Source organism: Quercus suber, unplaced genomic scaffold (genome assembly GCF_002906115.3).
Source record: "Quercus suber isolate HL8 unplaced genomic scaffold, Cork oak 2.0 scaffold_222, whole genome shotgun sequence".
Classification (NCBI taxonomy): domain Eukaryota; kingdom Viridiplantae; phylum Streptophyta; class Magnoliopsida; order Fagales; family Fagaceae; genus Quercus; species Quercus suber.
The window spans coordinates 45,750-57,047 of NW_027069680.1; the positions used below are offsets into that span (position 1 = coordinate 45,750).

Consider the following 11,298-nt stretch of genomic DNA (forward strand, 5'->3'; position numbering starts at 1 on the left):
CACATATACCCTTACTCTTTTCTTTTTTTCCTTCTTTCCTCTTTTTTTCCCTACCACTTTGTCCAAACTTCAGAACGTTCCACAGAGCTCTCTTTCTTCCTTTTTTTTTTCTTCCTTTTCCCTTAGCACTTCGTCTGTAACACCCTCGCACTTCTTCACCTTGATCTTCTTTATTCTTTTCTTTTTCTCTAAATTCAACCACTCATAAACAAGATGATTCAGATCAGGAAGATTCACCTAAGATCATTTCTCTAAATTTCACCAAAAATCTTTAATACCTCTCTCTCTTCGTAACCCCAAAACCAAATGGGAATTGAAGTCAGATTGATGCAGATTCAGCCATGTCAAAAGATTTAGATCGGGTTGTTGAGAGTGAGATTGGCAATGGAGGTTCCGGCATATTGTAGATATTATTTTCTTTGTTTGTCTTTTCAGTTTTCAGTGTATTTTGTGATTAGTAAGATGAGGGTAATTTGGGTTATTCCTTGCATTTCCAATGGTAATATTGATCAAAAGCGCTTTTGCATTTGCAAAAGTTCGAGAAACCTGTTCGCACGTTTTGGATGAATTCTTTGCATTTCAAAACATAGCTTTTTTGAGAAAGCACGTTTTGAAACATTACCAAACACCTGATTTATTTTTTTTGGTTTCAAAAAGCGCTTTTTGCCATCTGAAAGCTGAAACAAACGGGCACTCAATTTAATAACCTTTTTTTTTTTTTTTTTTTGAGTTTTTGAGTTATATTGGGAATTAAGTTATGAGTTATGGGTTATGAAAACTGAATCATGGGGTTTCTAAACAAGCCCTTAATACCCTTTTCACTCTTTGCCAATAGCAAATTAGATGGGCTTTCTACCGATTTAAATGTCTTCCCATCATTCCTTTGCTTCATTGTCCAATTTATTTAATGCAAGACGCATTTTTTCTTCATCAAAATTCTTCAAAAAATTAAAATACTCATCCAACTCAAGAAGTCAGTCAATAAAATCCAACTTACACATATCTCCATCAAAGAATGGAATTTTCTTGTAGTTAGGAGTGCGTCTTTGAATATATTGATCATTGTTGTTGTGAGATAATTTCCTAGCAAGAAGGGTAGCAATCATTTGTAGGATTTCATCAACAATTGGTTGTTTCTCTTTACGAAATTAGTGAAACTCAATCCTAGTGTGAACTACGTCTTTAACTTCGTTGTTGTAGTTGTGGTGGTTACCGTCACATCGGTTAGTCACCAGATCAGGGTATGTCAAAGCTCTGATACCAACTGATATCACTGAAGCCTGAAGAAAGCACACACAATACTCTATTGGATGGATAGAAACTAAACTGTTAGTCCCTGGATGGTAAACCTCGAATCCACAAGGTGATAAAACTGGAATCCACCAGAGGAAAAAAATGACAAAAGTTTGTGTTTATTAATAATAGTTTGATAACTGAATTGCCTTTGGAGGCTACAATGCGTTTAAATAGTAAAAAGAAAATCTAGGGTGACTAGAAACCCTAAAGCAGCTAGGAAACCCTAAGGCAGCTACAAAAGCATATAAAACCTCAATTTGACATTAAAAACACCTAAAACAAGGCAATAAATAACCTAAACCTAAAATTTTAAAAAAATTACATAAAAATACAAATATTAAATATTAAACCATGTCCTACATCACTTTCCCCTCATGTTCATCTTATTTTTAAAGAAATTACAGTTATTGCTTATCTCTAAAATTTATCATTTTTATTTGGTTAATAAATGAATATTATTAACTTTTACCAAAAAATATAGAAAAGTCTTTGAGCACGCGCAACACACATGCTTAAAGGCTAGTTATTAGTATAGGCATCTAGTTTATTTTATAAGTTTGTTAGTATTTTAAGTGGTACATAAATTTATTTTCAAATAAAATTCAAATATTTAAGGGGGTAAAAGTTTCAATAAAGCAAAATTATCTCATAATACCTTAATAAAAGATAAAAATAAATACTTAATTTAAATTAAAATTTTTTATAAAAAGTGAAGATCTTTCAATTATTCAATAATATATGATTTATTCAAATTTTATATAAAATAAGATAGTATTTAAATAAAAAATATGATGTTAAAAAATCTAAAAAAATAAAATAAATTAAGAATATCTTTATAATTTTAGTTTAGTATCTCTCACAATATATAAAAAGCTTCACTTACATGTAAGGAATGAGCATGTATACATATAATATGACTTTTTTTTTCTCCATTTTTTAAGAGAATATATATGTAGGGACTAGATTGGGGCACTTCTTCAGGTTGAGAGAGTGGACCCAAGCCCAGCTTGCCCTCCAATGAATTTATAGAGAGTGGGCTCAAGAACTAGGCCCCAGTATGGGATGCAACTACCTTGCATGGTTGCATATGGGTTTAACAACCTAAACATGAATTGGGGTGCCCAATGATGCTCCTCGGACTTGTCTTCTGGACATGAATTGGTTCCCCGAATACGAGTTGCTACCCTCTTCCTTAATGCCGCCCCCCTTTTCAAGAGAGACTCCTTACATTATATACCTCTCTCTAAACTGATCCTAACCCTACATTCGTTGATCAGCCAGGCCACCACTTGAGAGCCTGTCCCATCAGCCGCATCCCCATTCCCCCTATGGGTTCCAGCACCCAAGACAACACTGTTCAGAGTCCTATCCTCATTAATGCGGCCGAAACGTTAGTTGAGAGCATTCAATGTGGAGGTGACAGCTCGCCTAAGACTTGCTCCTTCATCGTGCTTCCGTTGCCGACGCGTGGCACTTGCCCCTCTCCTCCTCGGATGTTCAAGAAGACCCCCCTTTGGTGGAGTGGTGCTCGTGTACTTCCGAGGTCTCGGATGTCCGAGGGCGGGGTCATCCTCGGATATGTTCCTTGGGGGCTGGACACCACGCTTTCATCCTCGGACCCCACATGCATTCTCAGCGCGGGTCTCTGGGCCTGGCTTGAGGTGGGCCGAGGCTGCTTGATTTTCTGGCCCCACAATATAATACTAGCTTTTAAGCACGCATGTGAGGCTTTTCTAATTTTTGGGATAAAGGTTGAAAATTTGCATCCAATATAATTTGGGATTACTAAATTTTTCAATCCAGAAAAAAAAAAACCTAAGGGTGTGATGATTATTATGTATTTGTAAGTGAAATAATTTTTTCATCACACCCTTAAGTTTTTTTGTGATTGAAAAATTTAGTAATCCCAAATTATAATGGATGCAAATAATTAACCTTTATCCCAAAAAATAAAAGAGCCTCTAAACACACGCAAGTGCACATGCTCAAAGGCTAGTTTTGGTAAAGGTTATTAATTTGAATCCATTATAATTTGGTATTTCTACATTTTTCAATCACAAAATACTTAGGGGTGTGATGAACAAATTATTTCTTGATTAGGCACTTATTATTTTCTATTTTTTTATTAAAAAAATTATTTATTATAATTCGGGGTTGTTATATTTTGAAATAACAAAAAATTCTAGGAGTGTGATGAGATGTAACACAAAATATAAACACATTTGGAAACGCATAAATCTCATCGCATCCCTAGATATTTTTGTAATTGGAAAAAATGCATCAATCCTAAATTATGATAAATAGATAGTTTTGTCCTTTAGGGGAAAAAAAAAAGCATCTTTAAGCACATGCAAGGCTAGTTTCTTCTAATCTGAAAATTGTCAATTGTTTTGATTTTTCTATATCATTAAAAAATTAGTTTTAAATATATTACTCAATTTGAATGCCTCTTGAACTAATGCTTTTATCAACTAACATAAATGCGTTGCAATGTACGTAACTATGTATTAGTCCTTTCACGCATGCTTAAAGTTTTTTCTATTTTTTTAAATGTCAATACTGTTTTTTTCCTAATATTTTTTTTCTTTTGCCATTAACATATAAATTGTATTGGTAATAATAAGATACAAATAGAATAAATTTTGTGAATAGATTCATTAAGCAAAACTTAATTCAATATAAATTAGTGCATCATTAATCCCAACATCTTACATGAATACATAATGTAAATATCTTGAATCCACTACTAAAATATTCGTAATTTTTTTTTTACTACTTCAAAGCTTACAAAGCATTTACTATTCAAACAACAAAACTTTGTATGAGTCTCATGATTAAAATGATACAAATTTAAGTCTCAACTTCAACTAAAATATTCTTAAAAAATCATTATAAATTTTTTTTTTTTTACAAAGCAATAATTCAACTCTTGTTCTTGAATTTGGACCAAAGGAGATTCATACATTCTCTTTGGAAAAAAAAAAAATAGCAGTTATTTCATTATTATATAATTTGGACAGGACAGAGAAATAGAGCAATAATATTTTTACATTGTGTAACTCATCCCAAAAAAAAAAAAAAAAAAAAAAAAAAACCTAAATACAATTTATGTTCCTTATAATTAGAATATAGAATCTATAGATAACAAATCCAAAGAAAGGGGTTCCCTGTATAACTTAACCCATTATGTATGTTGTAGGTTCTTTAGACAGTTGTTTCAAATTTGGGAAGAAATAGACCATTTAATTTCTTACTTGGATAGAATTGATCACTTGACTCACCATCCACTCCAAGTGTGTTGTATTTGGTAGCTTTAATCCCTTGTTTACAGGCCTAATCAAGGAGCTCAAAATTATGTTTCTTTCTTATTGAAAATAGTATAACAAAGTAGCACAAAGGAAAATGTGGGTGTGTAAAAGATTTGATAAAATTTCTTTTGAAAATTTGAAATTGACAAAAAAAAAAAAAAAAAATTCCTTCATGGACATCTTGGTTTTTTGGAGCCATAAGTTGCTAATAAAATTGTATAAGAAATTCTATAAAAAATAAAAATAAAAAAGAGGAAAAAGGGGGAAAAAATAAACTCAAAGAATAAGGTATAGATATAGACAATATCAATCCATTTGAATTTTTGATCCTCACTTAATTGACTGCAAAGAAATTGCACCAATACCAGAAGACCTTATCCATACAAATCTTCTACAAAACACACAAAACAACAGACAAAATCAACATGCCATAATTTGCTGATAAAATTATATAAGAAATTGTAAAATCTAAAAAGAAAAAAAAAAGATTTGGCCGCAATAAAGTTCTAGGCATGTTGAAGAAATGTTATCTTGAAATATTTTGGCAAATAGAACTCAATAAGGCAGTAAACAAAAAACTAAAAATTTAAAAAGAACATGAGAGAGAGAGAGATGCCTAGCATATAAATGAGATACACCAAAAATTGTATCAAATCTTTGCTGATACACACACAGGGGAGAGGAAAAAGGTTCTAACACAAAGGCATACCACAACTCCACTCAAAAGCCTTATTTCTGAATAAATGGGTTAGTGGGAGAGTAATCTTATTTTGTAAGTGATGATGTCGAAAAAATCACCAGTAAGACACACGATATTCACACACTATGAATGTAACCTGCACAACACAAGAAATGAGAAAGACCTTAATAGAGAGTACCGGTGTGGTGTCAACTAAATACCCTCCGAAAGTCAAGTTAGAATCTTTTACAACTTCAGAACCTCAATTTGTGAGGGTATTGGGGATTTTATAGTAGTCGAATGCTGACATTTCTTCCTTGAAGTAAAAGTCCTTTCTTTATAGGAATTCTCTTGAGAAGTCCTAAACGTGATGGACAAGTCTTTTCCTTATAGAGAAGATCTTTATTAATGTGCATAACTTCTAGAATCCTCTTTGTACTAGAATTCTGTTTCCCTTAAGATTCTATGATGTGCGCCGCAAGTAATCCTATTTAGGGTTTCTGTCTAACCCATGGCCAATCAATCCGTCTGTAATCCATCCGTTCATGATGGATCCGTCCTCAACAGATCTTACATACAATAGACTCGTCCATTTTACGACCCATGAACGATGAACAGTCTGGCCCACTATATTGGGATCTGTTGCTTATATATTTTTTTCTCTTCAGGAGGCAATGTTTTAGTGAGAGTTAAAGATGTATTTTTACTTTGTTGTCAATTAGTTCTATCTCTACTTAAACTTAGGGAAATAAGGGTATTTTGGACAAAAAAAAAAAAAAAAAACCAGTCCAAATAGGGAAGCCCTTTAAGTAATAATATAGATAATTTTTCTTTCATCACAATTTGAAAAAATAGATAGGATTTTTCTTTTTTCCAAAGAGAATAGGATTCCTATTTTAATAGTTTAAAAAAGAAACGTGGGATAGTTTTTCCTTGGCGAAAAGCACATTTTCGTCCCTACATTTTCACACGATTTCCATTTTGGTCCCTAACTTTTTTTTTACCGCTTTTAGTCCCTATCCTAGAAAACGCCTATTGTTTTAGTCCTTACCGTCAGCCAACTAACGGAAAAAGCTGAGGTGGCAGACGGAAGATTCTATTAGCTGATGTGGCGCTAATGAGGCGATTAAAATATTGTTAAAAAAATATTATTTGGCATTTTTATATGCCACATCAGCATTTTAATTTTTTATATATAAAAAGCCACGTCAGAAAATTTAAACAAAAAAAAAAAAATTAAAAAACAAAACTTAATTTTTTTTTTTCAATTATTTTTTCCTAAGAACTGAAGATGTTCTTCGTGTTCTTCCTAAATCCATGAAATAATCCAATCTCCAGCAAACCCCAAATCCAAATCCAAATCCAAATCCAGCAACCAAATCTACTCCATCAAATCCAGAAAAACAAGAAATAAATCCAGGAAACCAAACCAAACCATAAATAAATCAAAGAAATAAACCCATAAACCCAAATCTAAACAAACTTCGTCACTCAAGTCTCAAACAAACTCAGATACCCACTCGTCCAAGTTTCAAGCAAACCCAGATACCCACTTGTGCAACAATGGATTCTCTTCTTGATGCATGCCACGGCCACCGCCTCCAAACCCCATCCTTCACCGAAACCTCCATCCAAACACCATCCTCCACCGAAACCTCCAACAAATCAAACCCATAAACCCAGAAAAATCATCAAACCCACAAAAAAAACAACCCAGAAATTTAAAACAAAACTAACACCCAAATGGACTGGCATGGGGATGTCGAAGAGGAGACCAGTGGCGATGTTGTAGAGGGAGGTGAAGATGAGAGTTGTGCCGAGGTTGAGGTGGGAGACAAGGGTGAGGGTTAGGACGATGGGGATGTAGGTGCCGAAGTCACCTACGGCGCCTGAGAGCTCAGAAAAGAGGGAGGTTTTGAGGCGGAGACGGTGGCGCCATAGGGTTGAGAGGAGAGGTGTGGTGGTGGTGGTGGATTGGTCCATGGTGGTGAGAGGTGCTCTGAGAATCGGATCTACCTTTTATTCTTGTGTTTGTGTTTTTTGGGTTGTTCTGGGGACTGTGCTGTGGACCTAAAATTAAGGTAGATCTAGTCCAAAAATAGATGCTCCAGACTAGGAAAAATATCTATTAACTGATATGGAGCTGGAAAATCAATCAGCCATTAATCCACGTCATAAATCAAGCCCAATTAAGCCAAATCAGCCCTCAATAGCTTGAATTAAATTTATTACGCCTTCATCTTCCTTTGGGCCAAGCTTAGAATGTCTTGCGTTAGAATCAGCCCAAATCTCTTGAATCAGCCCATTAAGTGCTTCTTTGATCTTCTTGGATTTTGCTTTAGTAATTGGCCCAACTGGAACATGCAATGGATCCTTGAATGCTTGTTGATTCTCATCATTATCATTTTTGGTAATTTACCACTCAAACCACAACTTTTATAAGTGCTAGTTAAACACTCAACTTTTTCTAAAAACATTTTTTAACAGTTTTTACTTAACACTCAACTTTTTTTAAAAAACTCAATTCCATACCCCACTTTTTTAAAACTTCCACTTTTTTAATCAAACTCACGTAGAGTTACATATCTTACCTTTTAACTCAACTTTTTGGGCAAAATTTGCCAAATAGTAGCTTTTTAGAAAATTTTTTGGTGCATAGCATGTGGATGAAATATATTAGTAAGTTGGATTGTTTTTAGATATCGAGTTTAACAAACTCGATTTTCAACTTAATTCTCTCTTGCGTGAAGTCTGAGATGGATAACAAAAAAAAAAAACGTGAAAATTGAGTCTTGGAAACTCGACTTTCATTCGAGCAGAGCTCTTATTTCATAAAGTCAAGTTCCTTGTGAAAAATCTTGGAACTCGAGTTTCATATAATCGAGTTCTATTTTTTTTTTTTTATAAAGAAAACAAGAGTTTAACTTATTAAAATGTTTCAATCGAATGTTTTTTTGCTATTTTTTTTTTCCAAATAGGTGCTTTTCTGCAAATTTTGCCCACCTCTTTGCCAAAGTGGTGGAGCCCACCCCACTGCCACAGCTCAGAACTTCTACCATCCTACCCGCGTCCTCACTCCTCACTTCCCTTCCTCCACTTTCATATTCTCCCATCAGAAAACCCAGACACGCAGACTTGCCCATACACCATCAAGACGATTCCCACTTCGACACACTCGCACAAACCAAACAGGTTCTCTTCTTCCTTTAATCTTCTTTCATTTTCTATACCCATTTAACGCCTCTCTTCCCTGAATCCCCATTTCACACCTCTCCCTCTTCTGAATGCAAATCGTCGTCTAAGGCTCGTGAACTGTACCTGGAGTGGAATAATCGTTGCTGACACCGGCTGAACCGTATAAGGTACTTTTCTCATGCGGCTTTGGCTCCGTCCCTCTGTTTATCTTGCTCTGTTTAGATTTGATTTTGAATAAATGTAAGGAATGGATTTACTCTACTTTGCCTTTGAAAATATTAGGGGATTTTGGGTCTGTAATGTTTAACCCCATTTCCCACAACAATATTTCTGCAATCAATGGGTTTTGTTGAGTTTGGGTTTAATGTTATGTATGCTATTTGGGTTAGATGCATTTGGATGGGTATGTTGGTTGTTTGAATATCACCGCATGCCTATGTCTGCTGCTTGGGATATATTACTTCGGATGGGTATGAATCTGTTTCTATGTCACAGGTTATGAATCTGTTGTGTTTATTTATATATAGAACTTGTTCAAGACAGGATATGGTGAAAAGAATCAAATTGAGTGTGGGTTTCATTCTTGTATGGATAAATGCTTGGTTGCACCCTGTTTGTTTTACAAGGGCAAAGAGCTATTGTCTTTTTGATGAATTGCTTAAAAGGGCAACTATTTTAAGGATGGATCTTTAACCAAACTAGCAAAATCCTCTGGACAATAATACGCCTAGTGGGTCTTGTTCTTCTCTGTTTTTTTGTGTGCTTATAGAAGAAACTTTTTGAAGTATACCAATTAGGTGAACAGATAGAAAATGATCAATCGAATGGTGCTATCATTTGAAGTATGCCAACTAGTACTATTTGTGTTAATATAATCATTGTATACAAGCCTTTGCATGGTGCTATTTTATATGAAAATTTGCTTTAGAGATAGACATATATCATCACATTAACACCTTATATTATTTTGGATAATAAGGTAATAGTTTACACATAATTTAACACTACAACAAAATAATATTTGCTAGATTTAAATACCTTTTCTTCATAAAAAAAGAAGTAATAAGAATTCTTGTTTTGGCAATGGATATAGGGGCAGCTGGTTCCTAACAATGTTAGAAACAAGTAATTATTACTCTAGTACTAGTGGGCATTTGTGTGACCCTGACCATTGCTCCTTTAGGACGTCCCTGAAACTTCATACTTTAGGTAGGAGGTTTTATGGCTATCACTATTGGTCGTCAGTAAGTACAATATCCAATTACTCTCTTTATTTAAGTTTGTGCATTAAGTTACCAATTCGTTGTATCACTATGTAAGTGTTTCATTTTAATTTACAGGATGATGACTGTGCATGTAAGTTCTTCAAATGGTTGGACACCAACACTTGTATGCGAGGTGCAGCCACAGAACCTATTATTATAGCAATTTAGGCAGTTGGAGTCTAAGGTGGAAATTGCTAATGAAGAGTTGAAACAAGCTCGTGCCACAGAAGAAGTAGCATTGGAAAGGGAACAAGCTGCAAAATGAAGGGTTGAAAGAGCTAAGGTTGCACGCAAGATTGCTGAAGAGAAAGCAGAGATGTTTAAGATAGTCTAGTAATATCACGGGTGATGTTTGGAGTATTGCTTATTTTGTCTACTAGGTTTGGGGAAGTTGCAATGAGGCGAAGGTGTTTGCCATCATGAGTTGCATATGTGTGTAATAATACGGACTTGTATTATTACGTTGGATATCTTCTCTACTGTAATCGTGCAACTTTATGTTGTCTTTTGTATTGTAAGTGTAGAAATTTATGATATGTATGATATTGGACTTCGAATATATGTTAACAGTGTTCAAATTTATTCAATATGGACTTGTAAAATATGTGTGTTTGGTACACAAAAACCAGAAATTGTATGGAAAAAAAAAAAAAAAATAGGGCACACAATATATATTACTTGATGTAGTTGACTCTATGGTTAAACAAACAACAGGACACAATATTTATTAATGGTTTAATCCTCTTCACTCGTCACAATAGAGGTGAAGATGGATAATTTTCCTAAAACCACAGTGGGTTTGGAAATAATTTTTCTATTAGAATTAGCAATTCTTCCATACTGTACAAACCTCAAACAATGATCCAACCAAGGTAAAAAACTTAATCGAGGATCTCATCCACTACTAAAGATGGGAATTACTTCATTGCCAAAAGGTACTACATACAAATGCATATAAGCATGTCCACTTGTACTTACACTACCAACAGGTTTTACTACACCTATAGTTACATTGCCAAAAGACATTACATCATAAATGTCAATAGGTTATTCACATTACATGTAAGCATGTCCATAGTTAATATAACTATCCAAAAGAATGCATTATAATTTCCAAAAGAATGCACCATCTATCCTGCCAAGTGACTTCAAGTCACATTACCTAACTGTCACAGGAACTATTAACTTTATACATATGTCCCAAAAAAAAAAAAAAAAAAGGGCTGAAAGATGCCCACCATCAACCTCGACGTCGCACATACTCCTTCTACATACTTTCAATTATATCATCCCTAAAGGCAGCCATCTCTCTCTTCGCCGCATCAGACATTTCCCTTACTTGCCTCCTTTTGGCACTAGCACTCGATTAAGCATAATTCCCATTATTTCCATTTTGCTACTCATCTCTATCAATGTCAAGGTTCTCCCATGTGTTAAACATTACATCTCTGCGATTATTGATGCATGTAAAATTGTGTAACGCACAACATGCAGAAACAACCAAACGTTGACGATATTGCTTATACTTCGCCATGTTTAGGACTCCAAAACATTG

At 34.3% G+C, this 11,298-nt stretch overlaps 1 long non-coding RNA gene across 1 annotated transcript; it reads left to right on the forward strand.

Annotated features, from left to right (window-relative positions):
* Positions 1-8,265: 8,265 nt before the first annotated feature.
* On the forward strand, positions 8,266-10,330 carry LOC112035970 (uncharacterized). The gene is made up of 2 exons (XR_002885578.2): positions 8,266-8,645; positions 9,819-10,330. It is a non-coding gene; the product is annotated as an uncharacterized LOC112035970 (long non-coding RNA).
* The last annotated feature ends 968 nt before the right edge of the window (positions 10,331-11,298 follow it).